Source organism: Camellia sinensis, chromosome 6 (genome assembly GCF_055761805.1).
Source record: "Camellia sinensis isolate YWXY chromosome 6, ASM5576180v1, whole genome shotgun sequence".
Taxonomy (NCBI): Eukaryota; Viridiplantae; Streptophyta; class Magnoliopsida; order Ericales; family Theaceae; genus Camellia; species Camellia sinensis.
In genome coordinates, this window is record NC_138966.1 from 114,041,936 (window position 1) to 114,060,866 (window position 18,931).

The window sequence follows — 18,931 nt, forward strand, 5'->3', positions numbered from 1 at the left end:
ACTTTAGGCAAACTACTTCCTTAAGAAACTTGAATTCGAGGCGTTAACGCCCCAAAATCACCAAACGGCGTCGGTTTAGCACGAAACTTGGCACACACGACCGCCTAGGCACGAGAGACTTGTGGGAGAAGACGGGGCTCGAATCGGGTTCCCGGTTTGGTACTTAGAGCCGGATTTCACTTTAGGCAAACTACTTCCTTAAGAAACTTGAATTCGAGGCGTTAACGCCCCAAAATCACCAAACGGCGTCGGTTTAGCACGAAACTTGGCACACACGACCTCCTAGGCACGAGAGACTTGTGGGAGAAGACGGGGCTCGAATCGGGTTCCCGGTTTGGGACTTAGAGCCGGATTTCACTTTAGGCAAACTACTTCCTTAAGAAACTTGAATTCGAGGCGTTAACGCCCCAAAATCACCAAACGGCGTCGGTTTAGCACGAAACTTGGCACACACGACCGCCTAGGCACGAGAGACTTGTGGGAGAAGACGGGGCTCGAATCGGGTTCCCGGTTTGGGACTTAGAGCCAGTCAAAATTATTTACTAAACTATCTTTCTAATTATATAGTAGTCAATTTTTTTTTATATTTTTCTATAATTAAAATATTAACACATTATATGGTTTTTAATTATTTTTATCTTGTTTTTTTCAGATATTTCCTGAGTAGCAGTTGGCTTTTTCTGGAATGCGGGCGTATCAAGATTATGACTAATTTTTGTTTTTGTAACCCACGAACGAATGAAGACGAAAACTTTTGATTTTGATTATGATTTATGTTATTTAAATTTGGGAGCAACATTATGTATCTATTATGCGACGTTATGTAGTGGCATAATTTTTATTGTTATGAATTTTTATTTATGTATTGCTATGAATGGAACAATATTATTAATTTTCATTATTTGTCAATTTTTGTTTATGTACGTATTTATATTATTCTGTAATTTTTCAATTTTTTATACTTATTTTTTATCTAATACAGGTTATTTTAATTTTTTTAATAATTTATCCGCAGGTTTTTTTTTTTTTTTTAATTTTTTGAGACGGGAGGAGAACCCGTCGCAAAAACCATTAATAGGCTTTTGCGACGGTACCAACACAGTCGCAAAAGCTGTCTTGTTGAATGTACAGGTCTCCTTTAGCGACGGTAAATCGTGCCGTCGCCAATACTTATAAGATGCCAGAGCCTTTAACGACGGTAATGTTCCCGTCTCAAAAACTCACTTTTAGCGACGGTAATTACGTGCCGTCGCGAAAAGTGATTTTTTCCCCCATTATTTGCGACGGGAAGGAAGCCGTCGCAAAAAACACACTTACCGTCGCAGAAACTAATGGCGACGGTACTTACCGTCGCAAAAGGTCTTTTGCAACCCCATCTGTCGCGACCCACCCTTACCGTCGCAAAAAGACACATTACCGTCGCAAAAGGAATTAGCGACGGCTTCCGGGAGCATTTGCGACGGCCGGTTACCGTCGCAAAAAACAAATTTTTTTGTAGTGAGTGTTACATTGGACTATTACGTTTGAAAAAAGTACACCAAGAAATTTCTTTGTAATCATTTTGGAATGTTCAGATTCAAGTCATTCCAAATAATAAAAATTCACATATAAAAATTCATCCTAAATTTGATTATCATAGATTGTGTATTTTACCTTTCTAACACACACACACACACAAAGAAGAAGAAGGAAATATAAAAATAATATATTAAATTTACTTTTCCAAAATCAATACGACTAATTGGTTTATAAAAAATTCTTAGGACTAAACGGATCACCATTCCTCCAAATGGAATTTATAAGTAAATTTTCCATTTATATTCTATATCTATAATTTAAAAATTCAAGAAAAACTTTATATAAAAAGTCAAAAAAAAAAGAATTTCGTTTATGTCTATGAAATAAAAACTTGAAAATTTTGACTACAAAATTTAAATTAATTATTAATAAATATTTTTAGAAATTAACCCATCACTTCTCTTAATGATTCTAGGCTAAAAACACACAACATGGACTACCCCCCATCTACTTTTGAATAATGTTTTTAATAGTGATATAATAGATATTTTAGGAATAAATATATAAATTTCTTAATTAAAACTAAAAAATGTTAATAAATATGATAAATCTCACACACACACATATATTTTTATGTTGATATCTATACTATATATTATAAGAAAGGAACTTCGTGTAGAGCCCTATGGGAGCTCCACTACTCCTAATTAAATTTTTGATTTTTTTTAATATTGGCTAATCTATTAAATAAATAATTATTAAAAGCAATAATTATCCCATTATTTATGGTTTTTTTTTAAAAAAAGGAAAGAAAAAATAATCTACTTACTCATTTGTCAAAATTTATTATCTTTCATAAAAATTCAAAAGGAAACATTAGAAAAGTTTCAAAATTAAGGGAAAACTTCACTTTATCCTCTAATCATGTGCATATCACTCTCTTATCATTTGAAAATAACCACATAACCCCTGTAGAGGGATTAAAATTATACCATGTGAGGTGGACTCACCCAATGCTTACATGAAAATAAAATTAAAGTAATAAAATAATACCTTGCAATCACATACGGATCGACAAAGAATTAAATTAATAAAATAATACCTTGAAGGAAATTGATATATTGTAATATATCTAAAAGATTGACATAAAGTAACTCTAATTAAATCCTTTCAAATCAAATAATCTTAACATTTCAATCATCACTCTACTGACGGATGCTCTACGTTTGCATTCCATTTATGAGAGAGATTTACAAAAAAAGTCCACATGCGATGTGATGCCTAGGTATATAACCCGCTTTATTATCTTTTAATCGTGGTTAAATTTCTCGTGTTAGGGATGTTGGAACTAATTCAAGTCCTTGTCGGCTGTTTGAGTTCACCACTCTTGAAATCTTCCTCGAATTTACGTCTCCATTTTGTTATTGGAGTTGAGTTTTCTTGTTTCAAGAGCATAGCTAGAGTTGGGGTTGTAGTAGGCTTGTCAAGGTGCAAAACTAGTGAAGAAGCAAAGCCGCACGTGTGAGGGTTCGGGCCGCACGTGCAGGAATGAGAGGTCGCATGTGTGGTGAGAGAGAGTTTTTAGCAGTTGGAGACTGAAATAAAAAACAGGTGCGAAGGGCACGTTCGGCAGGTGAGCCGCACGTGCGGTGGATTGAGAGGGTCTGAGGGTTCTTCTCTAAAATAACCGCATGTGCAGGAATGGGTGTTATACGTGCGAGAGGGACACGCTCTACATGTGTGGGGATGGTACCGCACATGCGGAAATAACTGGAAATTCGATTTTTTTTTTCTTTTTCTTTCCTTGGGCTGAGTACCCATTGTTGGAATAATTCTAATTTGTACAATTGTAACATGCAATAATTACATCAAATATATTACCAAATTATATATAAAAATATATATATAATTTGAATATAACACAAATTGTTTGGGTTAAACCAAACCAAACCATATATCCATAACCAAACATATTGTAAAAATTTGGAAATGAAAAAACAATTTGATTGAGGTTTATGTTAGACACAATTTCTTTTAGACAAATTTGTCCCTCGCTACGGTACTTATGAGTTTTTATTGGACGTTCATCTCCCAAGATACAATGATCGAAACTTGTAGAAACAACACTACCACGGCAAGTCTGGTGAACCTTATTGTGCAGAATTCTCTTACAGAAAAGACAGTACAGAAGAAAAGAAACACAAGATGAATTCAATATTTAATGAATGCAATAGGGTTCTATTTATATAGGTGAATTGGTGGCTCTTCGAAAAGTCATAGTAACTTTTCAATAAAAAAGACATATCTCTTTTCTATGAAAAGACACAACTCTTTCGTGGAATAGGTGCAAAGAACAGATATGACTGTTCTTTCAAATATATTCGAATTTTGAATCAAATCTGATTCAATTTTGTCCCAAATAAATAACAAAAAAATTAATTTTAAATTAAATAAATTTCATCACAAAACCATACTCAAATTGCGCACTTTGGAGTCAATTCTCATTCACTTATTAATGGTTTTCAAACCATTTTTCCAATACCCACCCCATTTTCCTCTCATCTCTCTCTCTCTCTCTCTCTCTCTCTAAAACACATTTCTCTCCCTTCTCTCTTCATTTACTATCACCAAACTCCATTAAATCCTTAATTTCTCCAAATTCATTTGAGTTTTGACCCAAGTTCTTTTATCAAAGTTGGAGAGCTCATCAAGAGTTACATTTATTGCCGTAGAGTTCGGGTTTCGACACTGTCAAATTTGGGGGTTTCTTCTCTTCTCTTCTCTTCTCCATAACTTGAGGTAGGGAGTTTCTTTGAGTTATATATATGATTTTGGCATGTTCTAGTTTTTTCTTGATGAAATGTTTGAGTTATGAGTTGGGGTTTGAGTGAGGGATTTTAATGAGTTTTAAAAGTAGAAATTTTGTCATTCCTCTTAAGAAATTGGTTTTAAATTATGAAATGTGTGACAATGAAAAGCCCAGTGGCAAGAAATACCTCTTGAAAATGAAAGAAATTCTTTTTGGGTGGAAACCTTAGATTTTTTAAATTTCGGAAAAAGTTGAAATTGTTGAAGAAAAACTCATGGAATCATGAGATTTATTGAGAAAGATGAGGAAAATCATATGTGGTTATATTGTTGAATTATTTATGTAATGGATGGATTTTGTTGAGAATTTTCCATGGATAGTATAATAAGAATACTTGGATCATGGAAATTGGAAATTGTATAGGATTGTGAATATGGATTGTGTCCTATGTCACATGGATATGGATATTGATTTTTTTTTTTAATTTTATTTGAGAGATTTTGATGATTGCATTATATTGAGGAAATAATGTTGAGAAACTTGGGAATTGTATAATTGCATTTACATACATTCATTTACATATTTTTGAATATTGATTATTATGACTATGTTTTGGAAATTGATTTATTGCTTTGAGAAAACAATTGATGATCTTAAAGATGTTTTGCAGTAAATACGTTCTGGTAAGTTCGGATAGGGGGTGTAGTTTGGTATTGTTTAAATTGGTTTGAGTGTCCAGGATAAAAGAGCGAAAACACATTGCGGAGAAAGTACCCTGTGTCTTTCGGTTAAGAGTCGGTAAAGTGGAGATTGATAGTGCTTAATATGCCAACTTGCAGACACTAGCTTAAGGATTACCTGAGTCGTATTTACCACCGCGTTGTGCATTAACGAATTTTGAAATGAGCATTGCAAGCGGTTTTCAAAAAGGAACAAAGATATGGATTTTGAAGCATGGCATTTCATGGCATTCATGTTATAAGACTGTTTAAACATATATACTTTGTTAAGAACTTCCTACTGAGTTTTGTGCTCACCCTTAGTGGATTTGTGCAGGAAAATATATGGTGATCCCGTCCAGCTAAAGGCGTTGGAATTGTTTTAAGAGCACGAGGCTCTTTCTTTTTGTCGTTTATTTTTAACAAGCCAAGGTTTTACATGTATGAGTTTGATAACCATCTTTTGTGTAACCGGGCTTAAGCCTTAGAACTTGTAGCCCATGGGGCATTTCTTTTGTGTTAAATCTCTATAACTCTATTTGTCTCACATGCTATGGATTCAAACCTAGAGAGGATTTGAATATGTAATGCTATGTAACGCATGTGGCTTTTTGTAAATCTCTTGCATATTGATGAAAATACAACCATAGAGATTTAAATTGCTTATCGTAGTCTAGAGTTTTATTATTTATTTCTTTTATGGAACTAAATCCGGAGATTGTTAAATGACAATTAATTTGGGGGCATTACATGGGAGTACACTTGATCTCCTATACGGTATGAATCTATAGCATGTCAAACAAGTAATGTAATAGAAACAAACACAAAATAAGGCCCTTTGGATTACAAGCTCCAAGGCTTAAGCCTAGTTACAATTAAATGGTCATCAAACCCATACACATAAAGCCCTTGGGTTATCCAAAAAAAAAAAATCTTGTACTCTTAAAACATTCACCTACTCTACTTCGGCGGAATCACCACATCTTTTTCTACACAAAATCCACTGGGGTGAGCCATGAGCCCAATAGAGAATTCTTAACAAAGTATGTATATTTTATACAATCGCATCAGATGGATGCATATGCCATGCTCAAAATAGTTTTTTTTTTTTTCTCTTTTGAAAACCTCATGCACGATGCACGTTCGAAAATGTAATCCATCAAATGATTTTCATATATCAACAAGCGGTAGTAAATACGACTCAGGAAAATCTCCAAGGCTAATGTCTGCAAGTAGGCATAACAAGCACTACCAAATTCTACCTTACCGGCTTCTAACTGGAGAGCTTAGGCACCCATACGCGCGTGTTTCTAGTCTTACACCAAAGACACTCAGGCTAATTTAATTCTCAATCTACACCTCCTAACCGGATTTCCCACTGTATTTACCCCAAACTGTTCAATTGTAACATTTGTTTCATAAAACCATTTACGTTTCCAAAGTGATCTCAACAATGCCAGTTCATAAGAAAACAATGGACATAAAATAAAATGCCAATGCAATATATATTTATATTAATGCCTTGGACTTTCTCAAAATTCCTCAATACTTTCTCATTTCATCCGCACAATCTTCTATTATGATCAAGTTCTACATATCTACTCAATATAAATACACAATATATATTCCAAGAGGCAGATAAAAACACATCATCAAATACATTTATTTTCTCTTTAAATCAAAGAAATCCCAACATAATAATCATTATTTCCAATCTTCATCTTTTCAAGATAAGTGTAGCAATATACTATTAACTATTTTCTCAATAACAATTTCTCTCTTGCGTGGAATTTCAACAATAAGCATGAATATATCAATTTCCTCATCATTTCTCAAAACTAAGTCACAACAATTCACGATTTCACAAAATCCCAACTTTACCCCAAATTTCCAAAATCTATGTTTTCACAAAACTAGTGTTTCCTCATTTTTTGAAAAAATATTTGCTCATGAAACTCTCAAAACATTCTCATAGTTCATAAATTAAAAGATTTGGTGAAAGATTTGAGAAAATCCTTTTTGAACAAAATACAATCTCATAAAAAAAAATTCAGACCATAACTCAATACACTCCAAACAACATCAAAATAACCATAAACTTATAAAAATGTAAATATAATTCAAAGAAAATTTTTACCTCAAGTTTTTGGAGAGAAGGATAAGAAAACCTTCAAAACCAACATCAACGAAATTTGATCTCCACTGCACACGTCATAGCCCTCAGTAAGCTCTTCAACTTTAATAAAGGAACTAGCCAAATCTCTAATGGATTTGAAAATATCAAGAAATTTGTGAGGGTTGGTGGATGGTTTCTATAGAGAGATGAGAGAAAAGAGAGAAAGTAAGATGTAGAGATGATGATAGGGTTTTGGCTCAACTTTTAAGTTATTGGACACATTTCTTGGAATTGACTCCAGACAGATCACTCAAGCGGTGGATCCTAAGCTTAAGTGGTGAATTCAAACTCTCAGAATCTCTCTCCTTTGCAAATAGACTACTCAAGCGATATAGCCTTCACTTGAGCGGTAAAAGCACACTCCCAGTATTTTAGACTTCAGAACCAAGAACTAGGTGGACAGATTTACCACTCGAGCGACAAAAGGACCGCTGGAGCGGTCTTAACTTTCAAGTGAGACAAAATTAACATTAGAGCTTTCCCACCATTCCCAGACTCACTTTAACACCCAAAGACGCAAGTTGACACCTTCGAAATATACATTAGGACGGAAATGAAAAATCACAAGGAGAAAAATAGATGACAACCCGTGACTTGTAGAGTCAATAGCAACAAGGACCCCAAAAGAAAAGAAATTTCGATTTACTATACTCAAATTGCTTTTAAAAAGGCTCGGGACATCACAAGTCTTGTATTAAATTATTAGAATGTTATCTATAAAAAGATATTATTTATTTTTAAGTATTTTATCAATGAAAATTAAGTTTTTTTTTCCGCATTAATGATTTAATATTATCTTAATAATTTAAGGATTTTATTTAATATTGCATAAAATTTACGAATTTTATTAAATAATGTTAAAATATGTATGGGCCTTTGATAATATATATATATATATATATATGCAAAATTTCACGAGAGGTGAGTAAAAATTTTCATTTGAATAGATAAGGTATTAATGGGCAATTTTGTCATTTTTGATATTATAACCTATGACATCAACATGCCATTAACATCACATTAACAAATTCTGTTAAATAACCTAACAAAGGGTAACAGTGGAAGAATCTTGATAATAGTTTCAAAAGTAAAAGAGGTTAGTATAATTATTGAAACCATAGGGGAGGTCTCTATAATTGTTAGAAACTTCAGGGAAGGTAAGTATAATTTACTCTTTAAAATTTAATAACTTTGGATTTACATTTTCTATTTTTTTGTAAAAATTTATATATTTAGAATTCTATTGACAGGATGTTTTTAAACAAGATACATTAGTAATATGAAATTCTAAAGAAAAAAAATTCATGAAATTTCACTAACTCACTAACTTGGTCATTGAAATTTCACTGACTTAGACTTGGTTATCGAAATTACACTGACTCTGTCTTAGGTTAGTAAAATTTCTAACAACTTTTTTTTTTTTAGAATTTTGTATTTTTCATGGACCTTAACAAATCTTGATGAAACGATTCTAAAAATACAAATTTTATATTAAAAAAAGAAAAAGAAAAAAAAAAGAGAGAGAGAGATCTAGATCAAAAGTTAGAATTTTCAAATGAGTTAAAAAAGTTATAGAATTTTGTGTGTTTTGGAGGACCTAAATTAATATAAAAAATTGTATTGTGCTTATACTTCTAAGAAAATATTATTAAGAATCTTAAACTAAAAACCCCAAAATAGAATTGAAGTATTAAATAAAAATAAATAAATAAATAAATAAAAATTTAAAAAAAAAAACATAAAGAAAGGGGTTTTTTAATTTGAATCAAATGATTATTTACACCCAATGAGTATGAGCGTAAAAATGGTCCGACTTGTATGACTTTGAGCCCAGCCTGACCCACTCAAGCTCTTGCCAATAATCGGGCCAACCTATTTCTCAAAAATTTAAGTCCAAATCCAAGCTCAGGGACAATCGGGCTTCGGATCAGGCCAAACTCTTTTTTTACTACCAAAAAAATTTGCAAGTATTATTGGGTCAGACCCACTCAAGCTCTTGCCAATAATCGGGCCAACCTACTTCTCAAAAATTTAAGTCCAAATCCAAGCTCAGGGACAATCGGGCTTCGGATCAGGCCAAACTCTTTTTTTACTACCAAAAAAATTTGCAAGTATTATTGGGTCAGATCAACTCGAGTCAGAAAAAGCATGGCTCAAAACTAATGCCGGAGAGTTGGGCTGGGCCGGACCTCAGGCCTAAGTCAGGCCTCGGGCTGGACGGCCAACAAGTCCTAGCCAATCCTTTCACCCAAAAAAACAAGCAAACCAACGAACAGAGCAAATCAACGCAACCCACAACTATCCATCCACCAATCTCCCATTCTACTGCACCACCGTCTCTCTCGAGACCCAAATCCAAAACCCACAAAAACCCACTTCTCAGAATTGGCTCAAACCCGCTGTCAGAGGCTCCCCCAAAGTCCATGCTCTGTTCAAGACGCTGCCGCTGCCGGAGGGATCGCCGGCGCATTCACGTACCTCCAAACCAAAGGGGCTTCTGAGATTTACGACGGTTCTTTCGATGCCATAGTCAAGACCTTCAAGAACAAGGGTGTTCTGGATTTTTACAGCAAGGCTTACGATATTGGATCAGTATCTCAAATACAAGGAGTTTGGTGAGTTGTCTCTGGTTTCAACTTGATTCAATGGGTATACTATTTGTTGTTTTGATATCATTTGCTCCTTTCAATACTCAAGTCTTTTTGCTGTAATTTTTTTTTCTTCCACCTAGTAGGATTCGTAATTGAGAATCCGATAAGCGCATAATGTCTTATGGCTTTGAGAAAGTTTTTGTCTTAAAACACTTAATTTGAGGCAATTCAAGGGTGTTGTTTCTTGTTACCATTCTTATCTTTTTTTAGTTTGTTGTTTGTTTCATTGAGAATAGACAAGTCCTTTTTGTCAATGCACTAGAATCTTAGGCCTTGTTTGATGATTAACAGGATTAATAGTGAAATGATTAATAATCCCATGAATTAGTTATCCAATTAAAGAGTGAGATAACAAATTTATTATGTATTCATTTTGTATTTTTACTTTCATACTTGAAATTACGATCCCAACTCCTCTCAATATCAAAAATTTGTTAATTTTGTAGGATTGAATATCGTCCGTGCATCTAATCCGCTTAATAAAATTTGCAATCAAACATGGGATTGTGAGTCGATGGACTAACAATCCCAATCCTATGCTATAATCCTACTAGTAGCATTGTCATGTTGGACAGTCACTATAGAGGCATAACAGCGCACTAATGTGGCGCTAATTTGAGTTTGGTGCATTTCTTGATTTAGCTAATTTTACCCTCTATCCCATGATTTTAGCGCACAGAAAAGATACATTTGTCTTTAAATATATAAAATAAAGTGGAATGACAAGTGAAGGTGCAAATTGTGGTTTGGGAAACACTTTCAGCATGTATGGTTATTTTGGACCATATCAGGCATTGATTCTTTTGCTTACTGGTTGTTTATTTAATGTGAAACTGCCATATCAATGTAATAAGTTGGAAATTGATTTTTCTTTTAAGATTACTGAATGAGAGTTTCTTGGAAATGCATAGCCTGTAAACCCATCATAAGTGGTGAATTTATGTTGACCTTGATGTAGTTCAAATGTGTTGTTGAGCAGCATATTAGGAATTGTAATCATCAAAACATTCAGTTGAATTGTTTATCAAGTAAACTAGGGAATTCCTATACCTGCACAATTTATTCTCTTCTTTCACTTATCTATGCTCACAAATCTAGAAATGGCGATTCTATATTTCCATCTTGATGGTTTTGCTGTACTAAATTAATCAATTCAAACCTTGGAGGTAAAATCTAATTGTTATAGCTGGAGGCATTATGGACCTACTTGCATGAATGGTCTTACAGTTGTGATTCCAATTGGATTCATCTGTTGGTAGCTTCTTGATCCTTGTGGTTTGGCCCACAAACACAGAATCCCCTTTTGGTGTTCGTGGTTTGGACTTAAGTGCAAAATTGATGTAATTTGTTAAAGACAATATCGCATGTGTAACACGCCTTGTTTACAGAAAATGAATTGAGAAATTAGAGTAAAGTGTAAAGCTATTTTGGACATTTTTGCAAAAAACAAAAGAACAAAAAAAAAATCCTTGGTAAGTTTTACACTTTACAGGTTAGGCCAAACCAGAATGGGTTAAATAAATGTGCATGCTTGCACAAATAATTTTTTGGGTGATGGTGTTGAGGTTTGGTGTTAGGCTTTCACAGACAATCAAATACATTGTACCACTAGCCTTTGGGTTGCACATGTGAGTATGACACCTGCCAAGAAAAATGCACCATACAAAATGGCTGAGAGGTATATGATACCCAACAACATTCTAAGAGAGTAAGGGTGCATATATATAATAGGAGTGAATAATTGTTTTAAAGTTCATTGAATTGATTGGACTCTATGTTAGAAATGGGTAATGATGCACAAACAAAATTTATATACAAAATTATGTGTCTCATTTATATCTATTCATTGGAACTAGGAAGTCAAAATGCCGATCACTATGGTTCATAATTGCAAGAGTGTTATTGCCACATCATTGTTGTCTTAAATTCAGTATGAGTGTCATTTTTCTAAAGAATTATGTTAGATAATTAATGTCAAACTTCAAATATGTTGTCAACAAAATCTATGTGTCATTGCATCTAAGGTCGAAGTAACTCGTGCCAGATTAAGTGGAACTTGAATGAAACAAGTAACAGTAAGCTCATTTTGCAATATCATCTACTTTTTCAAGTAGTTCAGTGCTTTAAGTAGGGTTTCTGCAGACATACTTTTTTCAAGTAGCAAGTATGTTTGAAAATACTAACTTACAGTAGACATCTTGTAAGGAACGATATACTGATTACATAGCAGACCTTCTTTCAGTTAATTCTGATTCTACAGGATGCCTAGATGATATGTTTTCAAGTTCCTGAGGCTAAAATCTTTGCATTCGATGGCATCGAATGTTTTAGTCCTCCCAAGATGAATTTTTGGCTTGTTTCCTTTGTGTTTGGCAATGCCGTGATCAGTTAATACTTGCTGAGGTGAAAGATTACCTGCTTATAGGAGTCATTGATACCTCTTTCTTAACAAGAAATGAATGGCTTAAACTGAAACTTAACTAATGTTGTGATTACTTGTGTATTGACTGTATTAGACTTCAATAGTCTAAATTCACATTTATGAGTGTTTTAAAAGGGATGTGCAAAAACGTTTTGTTTCTTGTTTTGGGGGCGTTTTCTCCATCCTTTTCTATTTCTTTTCCATTTCGTGTGAATTGAACTGGACTAATGTTTACGTGTGGGGGGTTGGAAATCCAAGCCCAGCCCAATAGGGGATATAGGCCCAAACAAGCCGGGCAAGCCTAGACCAATATAGCCCAAGGTAAATAAAGGCCGACCAGATCCAAGGCATATCTGAGGAAATCAGATCTAGTTCAGACTGACCACTGACATAAGAACAACCATCTGATCAGCATAGATTCAACAGCTAGGGGCTGAAACAAGTTGGCCACTGCCGAAAGGACCTTAGACAGAAGAATGATCGTTTGATTAACCAAGATCCAACAGTCATTCCTACTTACAACTTGGCCACTACATTTGACAAAGACCCAGCCATTCGATAAGCAGAGATCTAACGATCTGCAGCAATCGCAAATTGGACACTACTAGTGTGTCGGTGCCTCTTGACTGCAAGGAGTCTGGACTGATTCAAGATGGTGATACTACTAGTACAAGATCTAGGAATTCAGCATTGGCTGGAAATGCTAATCAAGTTGAGGCTGAATGGATTGAGAAGTAGGGGCCTGGTGTGTGTATAACACTTGTGGCTGTCGGGAATGGAACTAGAGATCTCAAACGAGTGCACTTCAGGTAACTTAATTGTTTTCTGATTCTTTTATTCATATTATCATATAGAAATCATGGAGATTGTGCGGTAGAAGATTTAAATTCTCAGATGATATTAGATGGTTGTACTTCTTCCATATTAATATCCTTGTCGTAAACATGAACAAGTTTTAATGTGAAACATCCACTATAGATACGGTTGCAAAATATCATATATTCTAATTGTATATGCAGCCGGAGAAGGTTTGGTGAGCACCAAGCAGAGACGTGGTGGTCGGAGAACCATGAAAAGGTTTATGATAAGTACAATGTTCGCGGCACAGATAACTCATCGGTCTCGCCACCATCTTCCCAACACTAGCAAAATGATTGGAGGAAAGTTTTCTATCAAACCCTTTTGTATCTGTCAGCTGTGAAGGTTTCTTAGGTTGAGCATTAGACACAATATTGGACGTAAACGCCCCATCACCCTTGTGTTTTTAATGCCTCATTTCTTCCCATTTCATAATTTTTTGCTCCGGTTCAATTTAATTTTCTGGGTGTTATTTGCCCCCTTTTTTTGGTGGGCAGGTTGGGAAATGTCATAATTGCCCTTTAACCTATCTGTTGTAGTGTACATGAAATCGACAATTATGATAAATCTCGACTGAAAGAGTTCTTTTCATTTCTTGGTTTTTTTCTACCCCCAAAGGCTTTTTCTCATTGTCTGTTGTGTGCATTCTATTTGTTTGTATGAGCTCTCTTTTTGTCTGCGCATTGGCAGATGTTTGTATAGGCCTATACTGACAAAATGAACCGAGCAGTGTTTGATTGGCCCATTTAGTATAGCTTGTTTGATCTGCTTATAGCTTTTCTTATTTTGAATGTTTGTGCCAGACTATTATTTTGTATAGTTTTTATTTATATTTTATTACTCAGAAATAGTTTAAATAAACTAATTATTTAAGAATTGGGAGAGGGTTATTTTTAGTTTCTGTTTTTTGATTATCAGTTTTTAACTTAGGATAAACTATACTAAACAGGTCCATTGTCATATGGTAATGGTAAGGCTGCCTTACTAGATAAGAGACAATGGGTTTGTTTGGTATTATTTATAAGTTAATTTTTATAATTATATGTATTTTTTAATTATTGGCTTAAAAGAATTAAAATAAATCATATATTTGTTTGATACAATTTTTGATTATCTATGAAAGTAATTGAACTTGTTTGGTTTAATAAACTGTTATATATAGTTTTTATTGTTAGATAAATATTCCGAATCCCTTCAAAAGTTAAATAAGATATAAGATACTTTTATTTATACATATTTAATGTTTCAATTGGGGTGGTGGTTGTTTTGCAAATAAGAAAACCTAATTATTATTGGTCAAATAAGTTGAAAAAATTATATAAATAATAATTTGAATTTCTAATCAAACGCCACTACTCAATTTTTTTAAGTAAATAAACTAATATAGTTGTAAGTGCTACCAAAATAGGGTCGCTTTTTATGCACTTTTTTTGTACATCTTACTTTTTTTTGTGGTCAAAGTGATTAACTTGATTATGATTTAAAATTGAGAGATATAAATGTATGATTTAAAATTGCCAAACTAAAGTGAAGTTCCATTGATTGTTGAGAGGGTGAATAATACTGTATGTATCAATTGGTATGTCAATTAGTGTATTAACAGATGATATGACATAATTTTAGAGGTTTTGAATTTTTGTAGTTTGTATAATGGGTGGAGTCATAATTTTAAAATAATAATGTCATAACATATTGTGGGGACATAATTTTTGAATGACAAACACGTGGCCGAGGTAGCACCGAAATGTCATTCAAAGTTTCACATGTCCTGGTCATGACGCCGAGGTAATCTCGGCTAGGCCGAGGTTATAATCCGGCATAAGCAGATAAGGGACAAGAGTCCTAGATTGGGAGAGGATTTCAGTTTGGATAAAGATAAAACTTTTAGAGAGTTTATCCAAATCTAGCTGGGAGTCCAGGATTAGCATTGAGACAGAATCCATTAGATTTAGGCTTCTATTGGGATTAGGTGTTGGTTATAAAAGAGAGACACCCTCATGGGTCAAAGGTACGTTTTTTGTATTCTGAATAGTGATAAATACTTTTGCTATCTTTGAGAGATAACTGATTTGATCGTCGAAGTGCCTTCGGATGGACGAACCACCGTCGGAATCTTTTCTTTCTGCGACAGGTCGTTCAGATTTTATCTATTCTACCGGTACTCTCCAGCTGAATTTCTATTCTACTGGTACTCTCCAGCTGAATACCAATTTAGCAGTGTGGTCAAAAATTGACTCACACACATATATTGATACACTAATTATTATACCGATTAGTGCGTGTAATATTACCAGTATTATAACATTGAGCAATGCTGATATTATTTGGTTTTAAGATCATTTAATTTTTGTTTCAATTTTCAGTCTCATAAAATTGTAGCAGAGCCCAAGTCAAATTAAAACCAAGAAAAATGTTTAACCAATGATGCTTATTGAATTCAAAATGATTCAAAAAAATTAGAGAAGGGTACATGAATCACATGTTATTAAAAAACCATTAATTGTAAATTGGCTTGACTTGATCAAGTCCTAGTCACTTTTTTTTTTTTGGGCATGTATTCGTTAGTGCTGAGGTGCTTTATTTAAGATTTGATGAAGCTCAATTCACTCAAGTTTTTGTGAGAATAACCTTTTGATAAAGTTAATTATACAACTGTAACCTCGAAAAGTTCACCAAACTGGTTTGCGTTTGGGGTTTGTTTGTTGGTTAGCTGGTTGGTTTGTTTTCTTTCATGTTTGTGACTTTTTTAAGTGTTTAAAAAAGTTAATGTATTTGAAAAGTAATTAAAAAATTGTTTTTTTTGTGAAAAAAATTTAATGTGATATTTGACTTTTTTTAAACTGATTTTAGTGACTTTTTAAATTAAGGCTTATTTTGAGAAGATGGTAAAAAGTGATTTTTTGACTTTTAATCAAGTTTTTGACTTTTTTAGACAAATGATTTGGGAAGTTGGTAAAAAATGACTTTTAACTTTTTTGATTAATATTTATTTATGATGTCAAATCATAATAAAATTACCAAACTACCCCAATTTATTTAAAATATTTATAATTTCACCTATGTAACGCATTTTGACCCATGACGGTAAAATTGTATAAAAATAAAATCCAGAATTCAAATTAAATTAGTTTGGATTTTTTGTTCATCCAAACAGGGCCCTTCCCGGTTTCAAACAGAAATAAACTATTTTGGAATTAATGCACACCCAAACAGGGCCCTTCCCGTTTTACTATCTGTTTGAATTAATTCAAATCTGTTTGAATTCAAAACCCAACAGGTATGATACCTGTTCAATTCAAAACCAAGAGCTACATACCTGTTTATTTCAAATCCAAGAGCCACCTTCACATCTATAAATAGGACCACCCTCATTTGATATTTTGCATTCAGAAATTTCGTATTTCACCTCTGTTAATTCTATTCTTCATCTTGCTGCATTTTATTTTCAAAAGAAAGAGTGTAAACACTTAGTGTGTTCGTAAGGCAAACAATTAGTAGTGCTGCTATTGTTTGTGGAAGATCATTTCATCCTGGGAGATAGACGTCCGAATTCTGAAAGCACCGTGGAGAGGACGAATCTGTCTTAAGGACACAGTGTTAAACACTGGACTTGATCAGAAAAATAATTCGAAGAAATTAAATCAAGTAAGTTATTTAATTACTTTCAGTGTTGTTTTTATTTGTTTATTTATTCAGATTTTAATTTTGTTTTTGTAACAAAATAAAATCTGTTTTTTATTTATTTTTTTTATTTCGAGTTTGATTTTTGTAATCAAACATTTTCTCTCCTTTTCTCTATTTCTTTTATTCTTGTTGTTGTTTTGTACACAACAGAATTAAATCTTTTTATAAAAACCAACTTCCCAAATGAAAAAAAGACAAAAAAGTCAACTTTTGGCTTTTGCTACAAACCAAAAAAAGTGACTAAAAGCCAACTTAGGTTCTATTTGGTTTAGTTTTTAAAATGAGTTTTAAGTTTTGAATTATATTTTGAAAGATAAATATTTAAAAAAGTTTTTGAAAATTGAAAATTTATTTGGTTATAAACTTTGAAAACAATTTTGGAATGATTTGTAGGTTTTTTTTTTTTTTTTTGTGGTAGTTGAATAGATGGGTGAGAAAAATATTGATTGATGATATGTACAATGTGAAAGAATGAGAGAGGAGAAATTAAAGAAAAAGTAATTAATTACTGTATAAAAATAAAAAAATAAGAGAGAGAGTGAGAGAGAGAGAGGATAGAGAAAAAATAGTTTAAAAAAATGATAAACCAAACACATTTTTTGATTTTTTAATTCAAAAGTTAATTTAAAAATTAAAACAAACACTACCTTAGTATTTTTTTTTAGCGGTCCCAAACGACCTCTAACGAGTTGGCTTGATGAATGCAAATATTCTTCACTCAAATGTAGGGTGTAAAAATGGTCCGTCGGCCCAAAGCCTACCCGAGGTGCGGGTAGACTAGGCCTACCTAGGTCCGAGGCTCGACCTAGCCCAAACTCCCAGGCTAGGGCCTAGGCCATGCTTTTTCTGGCCCGACCTAGTCCACCCCGGCCCATCCGACACCCAACATCATTTTCAAGTTATTTTGGTAAAAAATAAATAAATAAACTATTAGTCCGAGCTTGAACCAAGTTACTCCTGAGTTTGGGCTTGGGCCTAGATTTTTAGGAATCGGGCCTGCCTAATCCAATTTTTGGGAAAAGCTCAATAGGCCTGAGGTTGGGTCAGGCCAAATTTACACTCCTACCGAGAGGTGATGCATGAGTTTGAGCTTACAATTGTGAGTGCAACTTCACTTTTCCTATTCCTCTCAATTGATTTTAAGGCCTTATTTTTGAATTGACAATTTTTAGTGATTTTTTAATTTTTTTAATGAGGTGAAAAAAGTTAAATTGTTTGGAAATGAATGTTTTAATTATATTGAAAAAACATAAATGGCTAGTGTGTATAATTTGTTTATTTAGTGACTTTTGGTTTTGCATTTTATGGCATTTTAAAAAAAATAAGTCTTAGCTTCTTCTTTTTTTGGTGCTAAAAAGTCATGTTAAGCAACCCCTAAATAAAAAACCTTCTCCTCCCTTATTCCCCTCAATTGACTCAAAAAATATATTAAAAAAACCTTGCATTGATATGCAAATGTAACTTGTTATTAGGTATAATTATTCAATAATTCTGAAACACCACATAATATTATCTTTGTAATATTCTAAACTAATTATGTAGTAAAAAATTTTGCAAGTAAGCCATGCTATCTTATTTTTATTAAGAAGTTAAAAGATAAATAATGATCAACGTAATATATATTATGATTTTTTATTAATTAAATATATTATATAAATAATATCATATAATATTATTATAAGAGTATCTAATAATTTAAGGCAGTGTGGAAATTTTGTATGCATTTATTTCTTGATTTCACCAAACCCCACTTGAATTTCCCTCCTCTCCAATAAACGAAATTTCAATTTTCTTAACGACCTTTGACATTGTGCATGGTTTGCCCATTTGATCTAAACATGAATTCTGAGGTCCTAACTTAGATAAGAAAAATAATTTAATTTAGAGACGCTTTCAAACTTGGATCACACTAATGTACACCCTTAAAATAGTATGTATCATATGTAAATTGTGACATTTGTCGCATCGATTATCACAAATATCATAATTAAAACATTTTCAATCATAAGTAAGAAAAAAAAAATTATAACTAAATATCACATAATTTATTACTAAAAAAAAACTTGTTAAATTATAATTAAAACAATAATCATA

The 18,931-nt window shown here is 33.0% G+C and overlaps 1 long non-coding RNA gene across 2 annotated transcripts; it reads left to right on the forward strand.

Annotated features, from left to right (window-relative positions):
• Positions 1-9,539: 9,539 nt before the first annotated feature.
• Positions 9,540-13,744, forward strand: LOC114257537 (uncharacterized). 2 transcript variants are annotated; one of them, XR_003627648.2, is made up of 3 exons: positions 9,540-9,837; positions 12,559-13,104; positions 13,315-13,744. It is a non-coding gene; the product is annotated as an uncharacterized LOC114257537 (long non-coding RNA). The 2 variants fall into 2 exon arrangements; XR_014333983.1 differs by lacking the exon at positions 9,540-9,837 and having other exon boundaries at positions 10,051-13,104.
• Positions 13,745-18,931: the final 5,187 nt, after the last annotated feature.